The following is a 21,499-nucleotide window of genomic DNA, read 5'->3' as shown; positions in this document are numbered from 1 at the left end:
TTAAATTGGCAAACACCAACAACAAAATAAGAATCTTAAAAGTGGCAAGAGAGAGACAGAAAGTTACATACAAAGGAACCCCCATCAGACTAGCAACTGATTTCTCAACAGAAACAAATCAGGCCAGAAGGGAATTAAATGAAATATACAAAGTCATGCAAAGGAAGGGTCTGAATCCAAGAATACTGTACCCAGCAAGGCTATCAATCAAAATTGAAGGTGAAATCAGGAGCTTCACAGACAAAAAAGGACTAAGGGAGTTTATCAGCACCAAACCAGCAATGCAAGAAATGCTAAAGGATCTGCTGTAAAAACAAAAAGAAATAGGAAGCAAAGAAGGAACACGGGTATATAATAAAAATGACGACAAATAAGTACCTATCAATAATAACTTTAAATGTAAATGGATTGAATGCCCCAATCAAAAGACACAGGGTAACTGATTGGATGAGAAAATAAAACCCATATATCTGCTGTCTACAGGACACCCACCTCAGAAAAAAAAGAAGCATACAGACTGAGAATGAAGGGATGAAAAAAGGTTTTCCAGGCGAATGGAAATGAAAAAAAAAACAACTGGGGTTGCAATAATTATATCCTAAAAATTAGATCTCAAAGTGAAGGACATAACAAGAGATAATGAAGGCCACTTCATAATACCAAAGGGAGCAATCCAACAAGAAGAAATAACTCTGGTAAACATATATGCACCCAATACAGGAGCACCGAAATAAATAAAAAAAAAAAACTCCTGGAAGATATCAAAGGAGAGATTGACAGCAATACAATCATAGTAGGAGACTTCAATACCCCACTATCACCATTGGACAAATCCTCTAAACAAAAAATCAGAAAAGAAACATCAATCCTAAATGACTCACTAGACCAGATGGAATTAATTGACATCTTCAGAACATTTCACCCCAAAGCCACAGAACATACATTCTTCTCAAGTGCACATGGGTCATTTTCTAAGATAGACCATATGTTAGGACATAGGCAAAAATCTCTCCAAATTTAAGAAGATAGAAATCATATCAAGTATCTTCTCAGATCATAGCAGCATAAAACTGGAAATCAACTACAATAAAAACAATCCAAAGAAATCAAACACATGGAGACTAAACAGAATGTTATTAAACAATGACTGGGTTACCAAAGACATCAAGGAAGAAATAAAAAACATCATGGCAACAAATGACAATGAAAACACAACAATCCAAAATCTATGGGACACAGAGAAAGCAGTCCTGAGAAGGAAGTTCATAGCTCTACAAGCCTACTGCAAAAAACAAGAAAAAATGGTAATAAATTATCTAACCCAACAACTCAAATAGTTAGAGAGAGAGCAACAAGAAAAGCCCAGTGTAAGCAGAAGGAAAGAAATAATAAAGATCAGAATGGAGATAAACGACATAGAGACCAAAGAAACAATACAAAAGATCAACAAACAGAAGAGTTGGTTCTTTGAAAGGATAAACAAGATTGATGAACCTCTAGCCAGGCTCACCAAGAAGCAAAGGGAGAAGACACAAATAAACAAAATCAGAAATGAAAGTGGTGACAAAACCGGTTTGGCTCAGTGGATAGAGCGTCGGTCTGCGGACTGAAAGGTCCCAGGTTCGATTCCGGTCAAGGGCATGTACATTGGTTGCGGGCACGTCCCCAGTGGGGGATGTGCAGGAGGCAGCTGGTCGATGTTTCTCTCTCATCGACGTTTCTAACTCTCTATCCCTCTCCCTTCCTCTCTGAAAAAAATCAATAAAATATTTTAAAAAAAAAGAAATGAAAGTGGTGAAATAACAACAATCCCGCCAAAATACAAAGGATTGTTACAAAATACTATGAACAACTCTATTCCAACAAAGTGGACTACCTGGAGGAAATGGACATATTCCTAGAAAAATATAAACTTCCAAAACTCAATCAGGAAGAATCTAAACAGCTCAACAGGCCAGTAACTATGGAAGAAATTGAAGCAGCCATCAAAAAGCTTCCTGCAAACAAAAGCCCGGTGCCAGATGGCTTCACAGGAGAATTTTACCAAACATTCAAGGAAGAATTAAAACCTATCCTCGTCAGATTATTCCAAAAAATTCAAGAGGAAGGAACACTTTCAGGCTCCTTCTATGAAGCCAGCATCACCCTAATACCAAAACCAGATAAAGACAACACAATGAAAGAGAATTACAGGCCAATATCCCTCATGAACACAGATGCCAAAATCCTCAACAAGATTCTAGCAAATCGGCTCCAGCAGTACATCAGAAAGATCATACACCATGACCAAGTAGGATTTATCCCAGGAATGCAAGGTTGGTACAATATCTGCAAATCAATAAACGTGATACATCACATAAACAAAGTGAGAGAAAAAAAAATCACATAGTCATATCAATTGATGCAGAAAAAGCATTTGACAAAATCCAACACCCTTTCTTGATAAAAACTCTCAACAAGGTCGGAATAGAAGGATCATACCTCAACATAATAAAAGCTATATATGATAAACCCACAGCAAACATCATACTCAACGGGCAAAAACTAAAACCATTTCCCCTCAGAACAGTAACAAGACAGGGATGCCCACTCTCACCACTCCTGTTTGACATATTATTGGAAGTAATAGCCATTGCAATTAGACAAGAAGAAGAAATAAGAGGCATCCAAATTGGAAAAGAAGAAGTAAAGTTGTCCTTATTTGCAGATTACATGATATTGTACATAAAAAAAAACCAAAATACTCCATCAAAAAACTAATATATTTAATAAATGAATTCGGCAATTTAGCGGGATACAAAATTAACGCCAAGAAATCTATGGCCTTTCTATACACCAATAGTGAACTTACAGAAAGAGAGACTAAAAAAGCAATCCCATTTACCTTCACACCAAAAAAACTAAGATACCTAGGAATAAATTTAACTAAGGAGGTAAAAGACCTATACATGGAAAACTACAGGACACTGAAAAAAAGAGATAGAGGAAGACGTAAACAGATGGAAGAACATACCGTGTTCATGGATTGGTAGAATCAACATCATTAAAATGTCCATACTACACAAAGCAATCTACAGATTCAATGCACTCCCCATCAAAATACCAACAGCATAATTCACAGACTAGAAAGAACTCTCCAAAATTTCCCCTGGAATAAAAAAGACCCCGAGTGGCCACAACAATCCTGAGAAAGAAGAATGAAGTAAGAGGGATCTCAATACCAGACCTCAAGATGTATTACAATGCCACAGTTCTCAAAACAGCCTGGTACTGGAAAAAGAACAGACATATAGATCAATGGAACAAAATTGAGAATCCAGATATCGACCCAAACCACTATGCTCAATTAATATTTGACAAAGGAGGCATGAACATACAATGGAATAAAGACAGTCTTTTCAATAAATGGTGTTGGGAAAATTGGACAGATACGTGCAAAAAAATGAAACTGGATCATCAACTTACACCATACACAAAAATCAACTCAAAATGGATACAGGACTTAAACATAAGACGGGAAACCATAAAAATACCAGAGGAATCCACAGGCAACAATATCTCACACATATGCCAAAAGAACTTCTTCACTGACACTGCCCCTAGGGCAATGGAAGCTAAAGAGAAAAATTGTTTCAATTTATTTTTTTAATTAAGGTATTATAAGTGTACATATCTTACCATTGTCCCCCCCTACCCCACACCCATATTTGCCCTCACCCCCCAGAGTTTTGCATCCATTGGTTATGCTTATATTCATGCATACAAGTCCTTCGATTGATCTCTTATATCCCCCACCTCTCCCTAACCTTCCCCCTATAATTTGACAGTCTGTTTGATGCTTTACTGTCTCTGTATCTATCTTTTTGTTCATCAGTTTATAATATTCTTTATTATCCATAAATAAGTGAGATCATGTGGTATTTTTCTTTCATTGACTAGCTTATTTCACTTAGCATAATGTTCTCCAATTCCATCCAGGTTGCTGCAAATGATGATAATCCCTTCTTTTTTATGGCAGCATAGTATTCCATTGTGTAGATGTACCACAGTTTTCTGGTCCAGTCATCTGCTGACGGGCACCTAGGCTGTTTCCAAATCTTAGCTATTGTAAATTGTGCTGCTATGAACATAGGGGTGCATATCTCCTTTCTGATTGGTGTTTCTAGTTTCTTCGGATATATTCCCAGGAGTGGGATTACTGGGTCAAATGGGAGTTCCATTTTCAGTTTTTTGAGGAAACTCCATACTGTTCTCCACAGTGGCTGCACCAGTCTGCATTCCCACCAGCAGTGCACGAGGGTTCCTTTTTCTCCGCATTCTCGCCAACACTTGTCGTTTCTTGATTTGTTGATGATAACCATTCTGACAGGTGTGAGATGGTACCTCATTGTTTTTTTTGATTTGCATCTCTCAGATAATAAGTGACTTTGAGCATGTTTTCATGTGTCTCTTGGCCTTACTTCTGTCTTCTTTTGAAAATATTCTGTTTAGGTTCGTTGCCCATTTTTTTATTGGATCATTTATCTTCCTTTTATTAAGTTGCATAAGCTGCCTGTAGATGTTGGAAATTAAACCTTTATCAGTGATAGCATTTGCAAATATGTTCTCCCATGCAGTGGGCTTTCTTGTTGTTTTGTTGATGGTTTCTTTTGCTGTAAAAAAGCTTTTTATTTTGATTTAGTCCCATTTGTTAATTTTCTCTTTAGCTTCCATTGCCCTAGGGGCAGTGTCAGTGAAGAAATTCTTTTGGCATATGCCTGATATTTTGTTGCCTGTGGATTCCTCTAGTATTTTTATGGTTTCTCGTCTTATGTTTAAGTCCTGTATCCATTTTGAGTTTATTTTTGTGTATGGTGTAAGTTGGTGATCTAGTTTATTTTTTTGCATGTATCTGTCCAATTTTCCCAACACCATTTATTGAAGAGACTGTCTTGACTCCATTGTATGTTCATGCCTCCTTTGTCAAATATTAATTGAGCATAGTGGTTTGGGTCGATATCTGGATTCTCTATTCTGTTCCATTGATCTATATGTCTGTTATTGTGCCAGTACCAGGCAGTTTTGAGAACAGTGGCTTTGTAATATAGCTTGAAATCTGGTATTGAGATCCCTCCTACTTTATTCTTCTTTCTCAGGATTGCTGTGGCTATTCGGGGTCTTTTTTCATTCCAGATGAATTTTTGGAGAGTTCTTTCTAGGTCTGTGAAATATGCTGTTGGTATTTTGATGGGGAGTGCATTGAATCTGTACATTGCTTTGGGTAGTATGGACATTTTAATGATGTTGATTCTACCAATCCATGAACATGGTATGTTCTTCCATCTGTTTATATCTTCCTCTATCTCTTTTTTCAGTATCCTGTAGTTTTCCACGTATAGGTCTTTTACCTCCTTAGTTAAGTTTATTCCTAGGTATCGTAATTTTTTTGGTGCGATGGTAAATGGGATTGCTTTTTTAGTCTCTCTTTCTGTAAGTTCACTATTGGTGTATAGAAATGCCATAGATTTCTTGGCGTTAATTTTGTATCCTGCTAAATTGCCGAATTCATTTATTAAGTCTATTAGTTTTTTGATGGAATCTTTTGGGTTTTTTATGTACAATATCATGTAATCTGCAAATAAGGACAGCTTCACTTCTTCTTTTCCAATTTGGATGCCTCTTATTTCTTCTTCTTGCCTAATTGCAATAGCTAATACTTCCAGTACTATGTCAAACAGGAGTGGTGAGAGTGGGCATCCCTGTCTTATTCCTGTTCTTAGGGGAAATGGTTCTAGTTTTTGCCCATTGAGTATGATGTTTGCTGTGGGTTTATCATATATAGCATTTATTATGTTGAGGTATGATCCTTCTATTCCGACCTTGTTGAGAGATTTTATCAAGAAAGGGTGTTGGATTTTGTCAAATGCTTTTTCTGCATCTATTGATATGACTATGTGATTTTTATCTCTCACTTTGTTTATATGATGTATTACGTTTATTGATTTGCGGATATTGTACCATCCTTGCATTCCTGGGATAAATCCTACTTGGTCATGATGTATCATCTTTCTGATGTATTGCTGGAGCCGATTTGCTAGGATTTTGTTGAGGATTTTGGCATCTATGTTCATGAGGGATATTGGTCTGTAATTCTCTTTGATTGTGTTGTCTTTATCTGGTTTTGGTATTAGGGTGACGCTGGCTTCATAGAAGGAGCTTGGAAGTGTTCCTTCCTCTTGAATTTTTTGCAATAGTCTGAGGAGGATAGGTTTTAGTTCTTCCTTGAAAGTTTGGTAAAACTCTCCTGTGAAGCCGTCTGGCCCCGGGCTTTTGTTTACCTGAAGCTTTTTGATGACTGCTTCAATTTCTTCCATAGTTACTGGCCTGTTGAGCTGTTTAGATTCTTCCTGATTGAGTTTTGGAAGTTTGTATTTTTCTAGGAATATGTCCATTTCCTCTAGGTTGTCCAGTTTGTTGGAATAGAGTTGTTCGTAGTATTTTGTAACAATCTTTTGTATTTCGTCGGGGTCTGTTGTTATTTCACCTCTTTCATTTCTGATTTTGTTTATTTGGGTCCTCTCTCTTTGCTTCTTGGTGAGCCTGGCTAGAGGTTCATCAATCTTGTTTATCCTTTCAAAGAACCAACTCTTGGTTTTGTTTATCTTTTGTATTGTTTCTTTGGTCTCTATGTCGTTTATCTCCATTCTGATCTTTATTATTTCTTTCCTTCTGCTTACACTGGGCTTTTCTTGTTGCTCTCTCTCTAACTCTTTGAGTTGTTGGGTTAGGTAATTTATTACCGTTGTTTCTTGTTTTTTGCAGTAGGCTTGTAGAGCTATGAACTTCCCTCTCAGGTCTGCTTTCACTGTTTCCCATAGATTTTGGATTGTTGTGTTTTCATTGTCATTTGTTGTCATGATGTTTTTTATTTCTTCCTTGATGTCTTTGGTAACCCAGTCATTGTTTAATAGCATGCTGTTTAGTCTCCATGTGTTTTATTTCTTTGGATTGTTTTTATTGTAGTTGATTTCCAGTTTTATGCCACTGTGATCTGAGAAGATACTTGATATGATTTCTATCTTCTTGAATTTGGAGAGACTTTGCCTATGTCCTAACATATGGTCTATCTTTGAAAATGACCCATGTGCACTTGAGAAAAATGTATATTCTGTTGCTTTGGGGTGAAATGTTCTGAAGATGTGAATTAATTCTATCTGGTCTAGTGAGTCATTTAGGATTGATGTTTCTTTTCTGATTTTTTGTTTAGAGGATTTGTCCAATGGTGATAGTGGGGTATTGAAGTCTCCTACTATGATTGTATTGCTGTCAATGTCTCCTTTAATATTTTTCAGGAGTTTTTTAATGGATCTTGGTGCTCCTGTATTGGGTGCATATATGTTTACTAGAGTTATTTCTTCTTGATGGATTGCTCCCTTTAGTATTATGAAGTGGCCTTCATTATCTCTTGTTATGTCCTTCACTTTGAGATCTAATTTGTCCGATATAAGTATTGCTACCCCAGTGTTTTTTTTTCATTTCCATTCACCTGGAAAACCTTTTTCCATCCCTTTACTCTCAGCCTGTATGCGTCCTTTTTTCTGAGGTGGGTTTCCTGTAGACAGCAGATATATGGGTTTTGTTTTCTTATCCAATCTGTTACCCTGTGTCTTTTGATTGGGGCATTCAATCCATTTACATTTAAAGTTATTATTGATAGGTACTTATTTGTCGCCATTTTTATTGTATACCCCTGTGTTCCTTCTTTGCTTCCTACTTCTTTCTTTCTTTTTTTTTTTTTTTTTTTACAGCAGACCCTTTAGCATTTCTTGCATTGCTGGTTTGGTGGTGATAAACTCCCTTATTTCTTTATTGTCTGTGAAGCTCCTGATTTCACCTTCAATTTTGATTGATAGCCTTGCTGGGTACAGTATTCTTGGATTCAGACCCTTCCTTTGCATGACTTTGTATATTTCATTCCATTCCCTTCTGGCCTGATGAGTTTCTGTTGATAAATCAGTTGCTAGTCTGATGGGGGTTCCTTTGTATGTAACTGTCTGTCTCTCTCTGTCCGCTTTTAAGATTCTTACTTTATCCTTGGTGTTTGCCAGTTTAATTATAATGTGCCTTGGCGTTGGTCTTTTGGGGTTCATTTTGCTTGGAGCTCTGTGAGCTTCTTGGATTTGTGTGGGTTTTTTCTTCCCTATATCAGGGAAGTTTTCTGTTATTATTTCTTCAAACAGGTTTTCTATTCCTTGCTCAGTTTCCTTTCCTTCTGGTACCCCTATTATTCGGATGTTGTTTTGTTTCATGTTGTCCCGAAGTTCCCTTAGGCGCTCCTCATGCTTTCTAATTTTTGTTTCTAGAAGCTGTTGTAATTGGGTATTTTTTTCCATCTTGTCTTCTAGCTCACTTATGTGGTCCTCTGCTTCTTCGAGTCTACTCTTGATGCTTTCTATTGAGTTCTTTACAGCAACTATGTCATTTTTCATTTCTTCTTGTTTCTTCTTCATTTCCTCTTGGTTCTTACTCATATTGTCGAATTTGTCTTCCATCCTTTTCAGCCACCTTAAAACCATTTCTCTGAATTCTTTCTCTGGTAGGTTGCTTTCCTCTAATTCGTTTACTTCCTTTTCTGGTGATGCCTGCTTTTCTTTCCTATGGGGGCTGTTTCTTTGTCTCCCCATGGTCTCTCTTCTCTGGATGTCTGGTTATGTAGTTCTCTCTCTCCTGCGTTGATTTAAAGGTACAAAATACAACACAACCAGGTACAGCACACAAGGCACTGAACGGAATTGTATTCACGATATTAATAACCTCCAATAAAGGTGACCACCAGAGAAAGACAAATTAGGGAATAGGAGAGAAAGAGTAAAAAGAAAGAACAGCAACCACAACAAAAAAAGAGTGTGAATATGAACTTGGGAAAAGAGAAGAAAAAAAGAAAAGAAAGAAAAGTAAGAGAGACAAGAATGATACTAAGAGAGAGAAGGGTAACAAACTATATATATGGGGAGTAAACTTCAATAGAACAACCACTAATCCCAGCAAATTCCAGCAACACGAACCTGGAGATTAATACATACTTCAACACCAACTAATACCAAGTGAGGCAAGGGAAAACAGAAGTAAAAAAACAAACAAAAACAAAAAACAAAGAACCAAACAAACAAACAAAAAGAATAATCAAAACAATCTCATAAAAAAGCATAAAGATTCAATCTAATCAACATTCAAGCAAACAACAACAAAAGGCCAGAGAGAAAAACAAATTTTTTTTTTTTTTTTTTTTTTTAGTTAAGGTAGCGTAGAGAGAGGTGTGTATGGACTTGTAGCAGGGAGTTGGGAATTAGATATATAAGTAGGGTGAGATTTTAGCAGAGGGTAAACTGAAAGAGTAGGGAAAATCTAAAGCCAGAAAGGGTTAAGATAAACAGGAGACCAAAAGGGGAAAGTTTAGGAGGAGAGTGATGGCATAAAGTTAACGTTGAGATAGGGTAAAACGATTGTAAAGGAAAGATGCAAATAGAATGTAGGACACTAATCCCAAAATAAAACAAAGATAAAATCAAATGACAGTTTTTTAAAAAAAGTAAAATAATAGTAATAATAATGCTGATTGAAAATAAAAATGTAATAATTAAAAAGGTGAAAATCGAGTGAGGAAAAAGAAAAAAATTAGTTCTTTGGTAAAAGATGCAAAAAATGAAAATAAAAAATAAAAAATTAGAATAAAAAATTTTTAAAAATAATTTAAAATAAAAAAATAGGAAGAATAAAATGTGCAGTAGCAGCTGTTGTTGTTCTGTTTGGTACGCCTGTTTCCCAGTCTGGGCTGTATTTCGGTTCCCTTTGTTCAACTGCTCCTCAGTGTTGTAAGCCAGTCCTGATTTTTAAGTCAGCCATATCTTTATTTCTCATATTTGTTTTTGATTACACCAGAGACAATTTGTGTTTCGGCCCCTGGGTGGCAGTGTTTCTGAATTGCCTTCAGGGCCTCTCTATCTTTTTTTTTTTTTTTTTCCTCTATGGCACTCACTACCGGTTTGTGGAGGTGTGCGCCTCAGAACTGCCTCTCTGATGGTTGCACCCAGCTCTGCTCCCCAGATTCCGGAAAAACAACTTCCCCCTGCAGTCTTTCAGGCTATTCCCCACCTGGGTTTTCCTATGTATTGGGCTTAGTAATCAGAGTCGGAAAGAGCCCAAGTGTGCTGACAGTGGGTCTGCACGCAAGACTAAGGAGCCTGCGCTCCTTTGAAAATTCTTAGTCTGACCCTCCTTGTCAGATTAAAGTGAGTTGCTTTTTAGAGAACCCTTCTGTTAGCAGCTCAGAGGACCCCCTTCCACATTCACGGATCACGGCAGCTCCAACTGACGCAGATTTTTCTCGACACAGACCTCCCAGTCCTGCCGGTCCCGCGGCTCACATGCTTCCCTCTCCCGCTGTGGGGATGAGAAACCACACCTTATCCCAGGTGAAATCTGACCTTTCCGTGGGGCAGTGAAGAGTTCCTTTAGATCCGCATGTTTGCACCGATTGGGGACCAGTGTTCTGGTGCTCACGGCTGTTCAGTGTTTGCAGTTGTCGTGGAAAGTCAGGCTACAATAAAATCCTCCTTTCCTTGCAAGATGGTGAGTTTCTCAAGAGAAAATTAACAAATGGGACTACATCAAAATAAAAAGCTTTTTTACAGCAAAAGAAACCATCAACAAAACAACAAGAAAGCCCACTGCATGGGAGAACATATTTGCAAATGGTATCACTGATAAAGGTTAATCTCCAACATCTACAGGCAGCTTATGCAACTTAATAAAAGGAAGATAAATGATCCAATAAAAAAATGGGCAACAGACCTCAATAGAATCTTTTCAAAAGAAGACAGAAGGAAGGCCAAGAAACACATGAAAACTTGCTCAAAGTCACTAATTATCCAAGAGATGCAAATCAAAACAACAATGCAGTACCATCTCACACCTGTCAGAATGGCTATCATCAACAAATCAACAAATGACAAGTGTTGTTGAGGATGCGGAGAAAAAGGAACCCTCGTGCACTGCTGGTGGGAATGCAGACTGGTGCAGCCACTACGGAGAACAGTATGGAGTTTCCTCAAAAAACTGAAAATGGAACTCCCATTTGACCCAGTAATCCCACTCCTGGGAATATATCCGAAGAAACTAGAAACACCAATCAGAAAGGATATATGCACCCCCTATGTTCATAGCAGCACAATTTACAATAGCTAAGATTTGGAAACAACCTAGGTGCCCGTCAGCAGATGACTAGATCAGAAAACTGTGGTACATCTACACAATGGAATACTATGCTGCCATAAAAAGAAGGAATTATCATCATTTGCAGCAACCTGGATGGAACTGAAGAACATTATGCTAAGTGAAATAAGCTAGTCAATGAAAGAAAAATACCACATGATCTCACTCATTTATGGATAATAAAGAATATTATAAACTGATGGACAAAAATATAGATACAGAGATAGTAAAGCATCAAACAGAATGTCAAATTATAGGGGGAAGGTTAGGGAGAGGTGGGGGAGATAAGAGATCAACTGAAGAACTTGAATGCATGCATATAAGCATAACCAATGGACGCAAAACTCTAGGGGGTGAGGGCATGTATGGGTGTGGGTTTGGGGGAGGACAATGGTAAGATATATACACATATAATACCTTAATAAAAAAATTGGGGGGAAAAAAGAAAGAATAAACTTTCTGACTTTGTTATACTTTTTTATAATACACTGAAGCACAATAAAAGACAAAAAAATCACTTGAGTCTTCAACACTTACGCTTTGAAATTTTTACTTCCCTTCAGAGAAACTGGGATATCACTATTTCATTGACAGACACCCACTTCAAGCTTCAGCCTCTAGCTATTACCCTGTGAATAAGCACACTAACACAAATCCCAAGGACTTCTCTAGTTCTCAAGCTCTCACCTCAAAGAAAGGGCCAATGGATCAAATATCATCCCTGCAAGATTTTATCCAATCTTCCCAAAGCCATTTGCATATGCCCTCTGTCTCTGGTGACTTCCTCAGACATGCAGGACTCCCAAAGATTGCTCTTAGGTGCTCCCACAGACCCAAGAGTGAAGGACAATTATGTTTTTCAATCACAGTTCGGCTCAATCATGAGACTACACATCTTCTGACAGAGTCATGTTCCCTTACCAATACTTCCCTTGCTGCTTGAAATGCCTAGTTATGTCATAGTGATCAGGGGATGGGACACTATTCTGGAAGCTATAATTGAATTATGGAGTTTAATTACCATCTGAGTTACATAAGAATACTTTGTTCAGAGGTTTCCCTATCCATAAATGCCTTCTCAGAGCAGTGGTTACACCATTGTATAAAATTATCTGGATAATCAATAGGAATTCAACAATGAAAATTTTACTTAGGGATTAGATTATCAATTGTTATTCTAACCAAGACTTTGTCTTCTCACATCAGGGCCAGGGACCAGCACTTAAAATATATGGAGCTGAATGTGTGTACATGTATGGATAAGGAGGGGTTCATGAACTCTTAGTTAATAAAATTGTTTTCATAGTGTATTTATCTCACTTGGTAAAAGCTTTTCCTGAAAAAAGTACACTCTGAAAGAATTCTATTCCCCATATAATCAGGGAAAGATCCATGGTCAGATATGCTCTCAAGTGAGATAAAATTATACACACTGCTCTGTTTGCTACAGGTTCAATTGACAGGAAAAGATATAATGTTAATACTTCTCTGCTGAAGCTCCTTATAGAAGGCATCTGGAAAACATGGACTTTAAAGCCTCATGTCAGCTGGTGGACACATACTGAATGCACAGTTACTAGTACCTCCACATCAAGAAAGTTTTGCTTCACTAGGAAATTAGTTCTACTTAAACCAATATCATCAACTTCTATTTATAGTTTATAAACATTATAAAGTGTTTGGTTTGGTTTTTTTTAGGCAGAAGAAGGAAATCCAGCATCATCCATCATGAAATTATGACAACTCTACCTTCAGCATATATGCTAAATCTAACCACTTCTTGCAACCTCCACTGTATCTATCCTATGAAAGGCACTGTCATCTCCCACTTGGGTTACTGTAACAGCCTCTTTACTGATGGCTCTGATGCTGTTCTTGCCCTCCCACTTCATTCTAAGCCCAAAAATGTACCCAGAGTGATCTTATTAAAATAAAAGTCAGATCAAATTATTCTTTCAATGAAACACCCCATCCAAAATTAATCTCCATTGCATTTGAACTGAAAGTCAAATTCCAGTAGAAAGAAGCAATGCTGGGATTTTAGCCAATTCTGTCTCCAAAGACTGCCTCCTTAGCCACAGCTTCCAAAAAGCTTTAAACTTTAAATCTGTTCTTCAAATATTTCCCATCTTTAGTTGTCTACTATTCCCAGGACAAATTAGTTCTATTCTGCTATTCTCTGGTAGGTACACCGGACTCCTATTGTACCCTTTCATCTAGGCATGTCTTTTCTTGCCTTTGCCACCCCTGAGGAACTTTTCCCTTCAAATCCCCCACTCTCTATCCTCAAACATCATGTGCTCATCATGCATTTATTCAGCCATTCTAGAAGTATACATGGACAACCTACTACATGCCAGGCACTGGAAATACAGAGATTAATGCTGCCCTAAGTCTAACAGCTCACAGTTGAGTGAAACAGAAATGAGTGTTTCCAGACTAATGGGAAGTTGTCAATAGAGAGGAATCTCAGAGATCAGAGCCACAATCTCTCTGAGGTGACCGCTAGCTAATGAGCTAAAAATCTGCCCTCACAAATTTAAAATGTACATTTTTAACAGAAACCTTCTAGAGAAAATGTCTGAACCTTGGCCCAGAAGAGTTATGCTAATGGCAGCAACTCTAGGTTCTGTAGAAAGCTCATAGGTTTGATATATTAGGACAGTGGTTTTCAATTAATGTCAGGTAGGTCATTGCTCATTCTAGCTACATAAAGGGCATCTCCTTAAAGAATGGTCATTATAAAGTCAATGTTTTTCAGGGGTTAGTAAATAGGGCCTTGTTTCAAGACTACCCAATGTTTACTCACATACACTTGTTTCAGGGAAGGTGTGATCAAAAGCCTATTATAATCTGTGTAACAATAAACCAAAATATAACATGTTACGTTACTAAGGAGATTACAAGACAGAAATTCTGGGAGAACACAAATGTACCCAGTTTCAAAATAAGATGATTCTGAGAGTAAATGGTGATGCAGATGTGAAGTTTGGAGTTATTAAACTACTCTGAAATGGTACATGATTAATGGTGGTGGTTGCCAAAATGTAGACATTTTTCCTTTTTTATCTGGATATTTGAATAACTACCTTTTTGAAATTAGTTATCCCACTGCTAGGTATCTACCTAAGGAAATGAAAGCTTATGTTCACACCAAAACCTGTACATAAATGCTTAAAGCTATTATGCTTTATTCATAATACTCAAAAAGTGGAAACAGAGATTTTTTAAAAATGGCGGCAGAACAGGCAGACATATCCTTCACCTTGTCCCGGGGCCAGACTGCAACTAAATCAGAGAACATACACTCAGAATTAACAAATTAGACACAGCTAAGGAGACAATTTACAAAAAAGAAGGGCAGAGGACACCTGGGAAATGGTAGGAATGGGAATCTGGGCTGGAGAGTGAACCCCAGCCACTGGACAGAGTAGGTGAGGAGGAAGCTGCATTGCACCAAAGCCATGTCCCTTGGTGACAGGCATAACACCCAATTGGGAAAAGAAAAAGCCTCAGGGATGCTGAGGACTGGGGAATCTAGACTTAAGACCATAGCCGCAAAAGGCTGAGCCCCAAAAGGTGGCCTGAAAAGCGGCCCAAGCAACGCAGTGCTGGGGGAGAGAAACTGCAGTTTCATGGTTGTTTTGCTTTCATTTTGCCTTTGCTTTTATTCACTAAACCCAGAACATAGGACTTTTCAATTGCAAATACTCACCTGAGGTTGAGGCGCAGGGAGAGGCACAGAATTGAGGTGCCTGAGGAGAGGCTGGGGAGGGAAGCAAGTCAGGGAGATGTGCCCAGTGTTGGGACATTCATAACTTTCAAAACCTAAGTGGCCATTTCTCTCCTGAAGAGCTAGCCCCTTCTAGTGGCCTCAAGGCAGAAAATACAGCCTGCCAGACCCTGCCTGCATTTTGAACTATACAAAAGGAAAAAAAAGGCTCTAAATAGCCCCAAAGAGCCCTCAGTGACTGGGTTGGATAGCTAGTCCACCCCACTATTCTTGGAACCAGACTGATAAAAAAAAAAAAAAACCACTGGTCTCCAAACTAGGACCTCTGATCAACCAAGGCCAGAGTAATATTTTGGGCCACTCGCTGTGGAGTAGCTCTAGGTCAGGGAAAAAATATCCATCTAATTCCTGGAAAGCAAAACAGCACCACCCCCACTTAAAGCCCTGTGAGAAACAGACGCTTGATGGGAAACCAAGGTGGCGGCATAGGTAAACACCTAACCTGCAGCCTCGCACAACAATTTCAAAAATACAACTAAAAGTCAAAACGGACATCATCCAGAACCACAGGAAAGCTGGCTGACTGAAACGCCCACAACTAGAAGGAAAGAGAAAACCACAAGGAAAATCAGAGGAGCTGTAAAAGCCTGAGGTATGGAGACACGGGCAGAGACACGGGCGCACGTGCTTGCGGGGAGGATGGAGCCGGAGAAGACAGGGCGTCTGAGTTCCTGGCCGGCGTTCTCTAGCGGGAAGGAGATAAAAGCTCCAGATTGCGCTGAACCCCAGCTCCGACTGCACTGAACCCCAGTTCCGGGCGAGACCCTGGGAAGCCAGGCTCATACTGGGGGAATCTGGGCTGTAAGGCGGAAACTCAGGAGAGCGGCGAAAGGCAGAGCTCCGGAGGTGCACACGGGAATGTGCACAGAGGATGGACTGTTGACTGTGCCACTAAATTGCCCTAGCGGGAAGGAGACAAAAGCTCCAGACTGCGCTGAGCCCCAGTTCTGACTGTACTGAAACCCAGTTCCGGGCAAGAATCTGGGAATCCAGATTCATTGGGGGAGAGACTAGACTGTTTGGCAGCGGGCGAAACTCCAGGGCGCCTTTCTCTCAGAGGTGCTTGCAGGGAGTACAGAGGGACACTGAGGGACACTGAGACCCAGGAACCTCATAGGGCGGGGCTGATGGGAAGCCAAGAATGTAGGCTCCACCCTGAAACTCCATCCCATCCAAGCTGAGCACAGAGGCTTTTACAATTTTGCAAGTCTAATTGAATAAGGCTGTCTCCCGGAGTAGACACAGCTGATCCTCACAGGCAATTGGACTGGAGGTCAAATCCTCCAAGTGTACCAACAGCAATCAAGGCTTAACAACACCAAGACTTTGCACTCAGCCCACAAAGGGGGGTACCAAGAGTGACCACCTAGGGAGATTGGGGAAGCTGAGCTACCAGCCCCTATAGGTCACTGACCACACAAAGCCACTCCATCAACACAGGGAGGCAGCCAAAATGTGGAGACACTGAAGCAGGTCACGAATAGAAGAGATGGAGGAAAGTAAACTAATGGACGACACAGTGTTCAGAACCACATTTATAAGGTTACTCAAGAATTTTCTAAAAACTGCTGATAAACTTGAAGAGACCTTCAAGGACCTTAATGAGACCTTCAAGGACCTTAATGAGAATGCCAAAAAAATGGAAAAGGACCAGTCAGAAATTAAGGATACACTGTCTGAAATAAAGAATATACAGAAACTCAACTGTAGATCAACGTACCCCAAGAGTCAAACCAAAGATCTGGAATATGAGGAATCAAAAAACACCCAACCAGAGAGGCGGAAAGTAAGAAGAATCCAAAGGTGTGAGGATAGCGTAAGGAGCCTCTGGGACGGCTTTAAGCGTACCAACATCCGAATTTTTGGGGTGCCAGAAGAAGAGAGAGAGCAAGATACTGAAAATCTATTTAAAGAAATAATGACAGAAAACTTCCCCCACCTGATGAAAGAAATAGACTTACAAGTCCAGGAAGCGCACAGAACCCCAAAGAAGAGGAATCCAAAGAGGACCACACCAAGACACATCATAATTAAAATGCCAAGGGCAAATGACAAAGAGAGAATCTTGAAAGCAGCAAGAGAAAAACAGTTATCTACAAGGGAGTACCCATACTACTGTCAGCTGATTTCTCAAGAGAAACTATGCAGGCCAGATGGGAGTGGCAAGAAATATTCAAAGTGATGAACAGCAAGAACCTACAACCAAGATTACTCTACCCAACAAAGCTATCATTCAGAATTGAAGGTCAGACGAAGAGCTTCACAGACAAGAAAAAGCTAAAGGAGTTCATCACCACCAAACTAGGATTACATGAAATGCTGAAGGGTATTCTTTAAGAAGAGGAAGAAGAAAAAAAAAGGTAAAGGTAAAAATTATGAACAACAAAAATACATCAAATACATAGCTACCAACAAGTGAATCTAAAAATCAAGTGAATAAAAAAATCTGAAGAACAGAATGGACTGGTGAATATAATAGAATCAAGGACATAGAAAGGGAGGTGACAGACAATTCTCAGGGGGAAGGGGGTCTGAGGGGTGCAGGAAGAGATTGGACAAAAATCTTACACCTATAAATGAAGACAGTGGCGGGGGGGTAAGGGTATGGGGTGGGGAATCAGGTGGAGGGGAGCTATAGGGGGGGAAGAGGAACACCTGTAATAATCATCTGAACAATAAAGATTTATAAAAAAAATTATAAAAAAAAAATAAAAGGTAAAAAAAAAAAGAAACAGATGCTTAAGTGATTAAGATTGACAACTGGCAGACAGGCAAAGTGGTAAGATTGGTCCTACCTCCTTACAACCAAGGCCTGTGGAGACAGACACAAGCAGAGGAGCAGTGGATCGCTTGGGGCTTCAAAACGGTGCAAAAGTCAAAGAAAGTGCCTGACAGTGGTCAGCACCTAACTACGTAACAGGAAGACCAGAATTGGAAGACAGAACAGAGGAATGGGGTCTTAAACCAGCCCCCTTGGGACATTAAAACATGGCTGAAGTGAATGACACTTCACTTTTTTATGTTTTAAAAAAAAATTAGTATTATTTATTATTTTATTGTTATTTTATTTTATTTTTTATTTTTTGGAATCCCTTTCTTCCTTGCTTCTCCCTTTTTCATCCTGTTTTTCTTCTCCTTTCCTCACTTAGCTTTTCCCTCTTCTTCCTTTTTAACACTTGTTAAAAAGGGATCTTCTTTACCTGCTTTATTGATGTGTTATTATTATAGTAGTCTCTGTTGGCTTATCTATATACTAGAGGCCCAGTGCACAAAATTCAAGCACAGGAGAGGGGGGGAGTCCCCTCATCCCGACCTGCACCCTCTCCAATCTGGGACACCTCGGGAGATGTCCAACTGCCGGCATTTGGACATCCTCTCACAATCTGAGACCGCTGGCTCCTAACCGCTCACCTGCCTGCTGGCCTGATGCCCCTAACTACTCCCCTGCCAGCCTGATTGCCCCTAACTGCCTCTTCCTGCCAACCTGATTGCCCCCTAACTGCTCCCCCCTGACGGCCTGATCACCCCCTAACTGCCCCCCCCCCATGGCCTGATCACCCAACTGCCCCCCTGCCAGCCTGGTCACACCCTAACTGCCCCCCTGCTGGTATGATCGCCCCCTAACTTCCCCCCTGCAGCCTGATTGCCCCCTAACTCCCCCCCCTGCCAGCCTGATCACCCTACTGGCCTCCCTGCTGACCTGATTGCCTGCTAAATGCCCCTCCTGCCAGCCTGATTGCTGCCTAACTGCTCCCCCTGCTGGCCCGATCACCCCTAACTGCTCTCCCCTGCCAGCCTGATTGCTCCTAACAACCTCTGCCTCGGCCCCTGCCACCGTGGCTTTGTCCGGAAGGATGTCTGGAAGATGTCCAGTCTAATTAGCATATTACCATTTTATTAGTATATATATAAAAGCCTAAGTGACCGTCCAACCGTTCAACCATCCGACTGGTAGCTATGACGTGCAATGACCACCAGGGGGCAGAAGCTCTCAATACAGGGGCTGCCGAGCCGCAGTGACTTGGTAGCTGCAGTTCTTGGGTGATGCACACAGAACCAGAGAGGAGGGAGCCCAATTCCAGGGTGCATCACCTGAGAACTGCCCTCTCACAATCCAGGACCCTTCAGGGGATGTCGGAGAACCAGTTTCAGCCCAATCCCCGCAGGACAAGCGAAGGCACCCTGCCAATGCACGAATCCGTGCACGGGGCCTATAGTTCATATATCAAATTTCCTCTTTCCTGCTCCTACTCCACTTCCCCTTCTTTTTTCCCTTTCTTTTCTATTCACTATTTTTTCCTCTCCACTCTTTCTCTTTTCTTCTCCTAATTTTTATATTAGTTCACTTCCTAAATTCAGGCCTATCTGAGTTCTCCTCTATTATCCTTTTCAAAATAAATAAATAAATTTCTAATTTTTAAGATTTTTTAAATTCTTATCCACTCATTTTCTTTCTCCCTCCATAATACTAAACCATGGTCCTTCCCCTATTCATCCAATTTCTTAACCTCATTTTCTGCATATAAGTTCTGCTTCTACAAATTCTGCCCCACCCTTTTCTGGAGGTTTTAGTTTGTTTGTTTTATTGTGTTTTCTCCCCATATCCTTTCTCTCTTTTTCTTTTCTTTTATTATTTTCTCTCTAGCATTTTTGTTCTCTTTTCTCTCTACTAATTCTCTTTCCTTTGGTGGTCACTTTTATTGGGATTATAGGTGCCCTGTGTACATTCGTGCTCTATTCCTTTTGTGCCGTGACTTGTTGTGTTGTATTTTTGTGCTGTTCTGTTAGCACCTCTACAACAGTTGGCAGGACCTGATAGAGAGCAAGCCACATAACCAGACACTCTGAGAGGAAACTCCATCCATGAAAGGGACAATAACATTAAAGACCTCACTACATCAAGAGAACCCAAATATCTTAAATAGAGGGAATACCCAGCCAAGAAGACTTGAGAGACTAAACCACAAGGTCTCACAAAACATCTACTACATAATACAAATTCAAAAAATCTGAGTGGCATAGCATTTTGATATAATATCTTAAAACAATCACAAAAGAACAGCAAAAATGAGGAGAAAAAGAAATATCTCCATATGAAAGAAAAGGAGGAATCACCAGAAGAAAAAATAAATGAAATGGAGGCAAGCAATTTGTCAGAGAAAGAATTCAGAGTTATGGCTATAAGGATGCTCAAACGACTGGATAAAAAATTCACCATGTGTAAGAATCAAGAGAAATTGAAGAATGATATAGATGCAATAAAGAAAACAACAGAAGGTTTCAATAGTAGACTAGAATAAGCTGAAGACTGCATCAGTGAGTTAGAAGACAAGGTAGAAAAACCCAAGCAAAACAGCAATTGTGGGGGGGGGTGACTTAAAAAGCAGGAGGAGAGTCTAGGGGAGCTTTGGGACAACATGAAATGAAACAACATCCACATAAAAGGGGTGCCAGAAGGAGAAGAAGCTGAGCAAGGAATAGAAAACTTGTTTGAAGAAATGACGGAAAACTTCCCTGACTTTGGGAAGAAAACAGTCACACAAGTCTAAGAAGCACAGAGTCCCAAACAAGATGAACCCAAAAAGACTCATACCAAGACACATCATAATTAAATTGGCAAACATCAATGACAAACTAAGAATCTTAAAGGGTGCCAGAGAAAGACAGAAAAGTACCTACAAGGGATCTCCCATTAGACTATCAACTGATTTCTCAAAAGAAACCCAGCAGGCCAGAAGGGAAAGGAATGAAGTATACAAAGTGATGCAAAGCAAGGGGCTAAATATAAGAATGCTCTATCCAGCAAGGCTATAATTCAAAATTGAAGGTGAAATCAGGAGCCTCACAGATAAACAAAAAAAAGCTAAGGGAGTTTATTGCCATCAAGCCAGCAATGCAAAAAAAAAAAAATGCTAAACGGACTGCTGTCAAAGAAGAAATATAAAGGGAAGAAGGAAAACAGGCATAAAGAATAAAAATGGCAATGAAGAAGCACCTTTCAGTAATAACTTTAAATGTAAATGCATTAAATGCTCCAATAAAAAGACATAGTTTAGTTGAATGGATAAAAAAATAAGACCCATAAATATGCAGTTTACAAGAGACCCATGTCTGAACAAAGGACTCACACACACTGAAAGTGAAGGGATGGGAAAATATCTTTCAGGCAAATGGAAATGAAAAAAAAAAAAAACTGGGGTAGCAATACATATATCTAACTGAATTGACTTCAAAGTGAAGGCCATAACAAGAGATAAGGAAAGCCACTTCATAATACTAAAGGGATCTATTCAGCAAAAGAATATAACACTGGTAAATATTTATGCACCAAAACAGGAGCACCCTAATACTTAAAAATAAGTCTGGAAGTCGAGGGAAAGACTGATAGCAATACAATCCTAGTAGGGGATTTTCATACCCCATTGACATCACTAGATAAATCCACTAGACAAAAAA

This window comes from Eptesicus fuscus, chromosome 1 (genome assembly GCF_027574615.1).
Source record: "Eptesicus fuscus isolate TK198812 chromosome 1, DD_ASM_mEF_20220401, whole genome shotgun sequence".
NCBI lineage: Eukaryota > Metazoa > Chordata > Mammalia > Chiroptera > Vespertilionidae > Eptesicus > Eptesicus fuscus.
Note: the sequence above shows the minus strand (reverse complement) of the source record.